The following is a 3,087-nucleotide window of genomic DNA, read 5'->3' on the forward strand; positions in this document are numbered from 1 at the left end:
GGCCACAAATTTTTAATTTTTTTTCCCCTCTTAAGTTCACCATCAGTCTTAATTCTGCTCAGGAAAAGCCACTCTATTTCCAACTACTACAAACCAGATTAGTCTTTGTTTCTTTTTCTGCCATTGTTCTTTTCTCAGCAGGTTACAGCTGGCATTTTGTTGCTTTCAGCTGTAATGTAGGTTTTTCATACCCAAACTAGTTGTTCTCACTCACTTAATCATAGCTTAATCATAGGCTATCTCCATGGTTTTTCAACATCGTTTATGTCTTATGTATAAAATCTTCAGAGGAACTGTGTATCTTCTCAATTCACAATTTATTATGTCAGAATCTTTAGAAAGAAAAGCAGCAGAAAATGAGCCAGAGGGGGTAGCACGGGTGCTATGTCATGTGACATTAAACTCTGCTCCACATTCCATGAGCATCAAGTGTCCACAAAACTAACCACGAAGTTTCCCTTATAGCTTTCCAGATAGTTTCTTTCTCAACAAATAAATAATTCTGCAAGCATTTTTCCACACAAAATGTGTTTGGTGACTGCCGAGTTTTTCTCAACATTCTTTCTTTCTTTCTGACTCTTCTGTTTCTGCTGGCCGAATCACGGATAAATTATTCAATTAAGTGAATGTGCTATTATCTACAGTGAAGATTCTAATGATCTCCAAGTACACGGTATTGCTTTTTAGGGTCAGTCAATGTGAGACAGGAATCTTGAGCTGAGGCTACATCACCAAATCACAGACAGTCAAATTTGTAATGAGGCTTTAGGGTGCACATTGAATATTTGGTTGAGAAAAGATTTTACAGTGAGTCCATAGGTCACAAAGCCTGGATGAATTCCTAGAAAGTGGAACTGTAGAATGAGTCCAATGCAATGAAAATTTGTTTCCATCGATTTTTTATTACTAAAATAATATATGATCTTTGTAAACCATTTAGGAAATATGAAGAAGTACAAAAGAGTAAATGAAGATAAACCATAATTCTACTACACCCAAGTCACCACTGTTAATACGTTAATATATTTTTTCAAATAATTTTATGCATATATAAATAAGACCCGTATAACTTTATTATTTATTTTGTTCGCTTAATATTATGAACAATTTCCTAAAGCATTAAATACGCTTCTAAAAATATTTAGGTGGCTACAAAATATTTTGTCATATAGGTTAGCTGTACACTATAGTAACCAAACTCCACTTTTGTGTATATTTTGTTTATTTGGCCGGGCGCGGTGGCTCAAGCCTGTAATCCCAGCACTTTGGGAGGCCGAGACGGGCGGATCACGAGGTCAGGAGATCGAGACCATCCTGGCTAACACGGTGAAACCCCGTCTCTACTAAAAAATACCAAAAAAAAACTAGCCGGGCGAGGTGGCGGGCGCCTGTAGTCCCGGCTACTCGGGAGGCTGAGGCAGGAGACTGGCGTGAACCCGGGAGGCGGAGCTTGCAGTGAGCTGAGATCCGGCCACAGCACTCCAGCCTGGGTGACAGAGCGAGACTCCGTCTCAAAAAAAAAAAAATAAATAAAAATAAAAATATTTTGTTTATTTGGCCATCCCCAATTTTTGAACATATTTTAAAATAACCACCATGATTTTTTAAATCAAATGTCTCTAATGTCCTGCCTCCATGTCCTAGATCTCCCCATTGATTTTTTTGTTGCTGTTGTCGTTTAATATTTTAGACCCAGAGAAAGTGTGAACACAGTCCCCTGCTACAACTAACTAACCAGTCAAGCTTCCTCCTTGGGTGGAAGTCGTAGGAGTCAGCACATCCAGAGCGCAGTGAATAAATCTTGCCCTGGGAAAACCACCTTTGTGATCATGCTATCTCCCCTGCCAAGTCTCCCCCATCGAATTCGGCAACAAGTGCGGTAGATAGTTTTGTTTGGGTTTCAACTTACTGTAAGCTGACAAAATTTCTCCTGAAACGGATTTCTTTCCCTCATTCTGTGGCCAAGAATGCCCAAGAATTGGCACTACTTCATGCATATTGTAGCGGGAGTGGAGTGGGAGTGGATAACATAGGTAATCCCTGAAGAGTAGCCCTCAGCCAATGAGATACAAGCCTTCATGGAGGAATTCATCTCTCAGTTAATCCTCCAGAGAAAAACTTCGAGGCATTCTATAGGCTTTTGAGATGTCAGGTAAAGCCAAGTCCCAGTTGCTCTCTGTAGTGACCTTTACAACAAATATTATGACAGCTTTTTCTCCTTCCCTTAATCTCTCCTATCCTTCATTCCAGCAGCCCAGTATCACTGCACTATTACAAGTCCTTGTTTCAGGCTCTGCCTTGAGCAGTGGGAAGATCTAGTCAGTTCAAATAGTGTCCTTTCTGTAATTCTTTGTGGATACTATAGGTTATTTCCATTAGACTGATTGCTAGAAGTAGAATTGTTGAGATGAAAGCCATGAACAAAATTTAAATCAAGTATTTTGATACATAATACACACTGGTAAATTTTAATTAAACAGAATACCCATTCCTAATTACCACATTTCTCTTCAAATAATTTATCTTTATTTCTAATTTTTAAAAAAAAACTTTAAATTATTTTTTGAATAATTTATGTTTTATTTTAGATCAGGTATATGTGTGCAGGTTTGTTACATGGATGTGTCGTGTGATGTTAAGAGGTTTTTTTTTTATGAATGATCCCATCACCCAGGTAATGAAAATAGTATCCAACAGTCAGTTGGATACTACTCTCTTCTTTCCCCTCTCTAGCAGTCCCCAGTGTCTGTTATTGCCATCTTTATGTCCATGATAACTGATGTTTAGCTCCCACTGATAAGTGGGAACATGTGGTATTTGTTTTTCTGTTCTTGCATTAATTTACTTAGGATAACGGCCTCCAGTTACACCCATGTTGTTGCAAAGGATATGATTTTGTTCTTTTTTATGGCTGTGTAGTATTCCACAGTGTATATTTATGACATTTTATTAATCCAATCCACCACTGATGGGCACCTAGGTTGATTCCATGTCTTTGCTATTGTGAATAGTGCTTTAACAAACATATGAGTGCATGTGTCTTTTGGGTAGGATGATTTATTTTCTTCTGGATATATACCCAGTAAT

The 3,087-nt window shown here is 38.1% G+C and overlaps 1 non-coding gene across 1 annotated transcript; it reads right to left on the reverse strand.

The window, feature by feature from the left end:
* Nucleotides 1-1,692: 1,692 nt before the first annotated feature.
* Nucleotides 1,693-1,852, reverse strand: LOC112622003. Its single transcript, XR_003118910.1, has one exon. It is a non-coding gene; the product is annotated as a U1 spliceosomal RNA (small nuclear RNA).
* Nucleotides 1,853-3,087: the final 1,235 nt, after the last annotated feature.

Source organism: Theropithecus gelada, chromosome 3, assembly GCF_003255815.1.
Source record: "Theropithecus gelada isolate Dixy chromosome 3, Tgel_1.0, whole genome shotgun sequence".
Classification (NCBI taxonomy): Eukaryota; Metazoa; Chordata; class Mammalia; order Primates; family Cercopithecidae; genus Theropithecus; species Theropithecus gelada.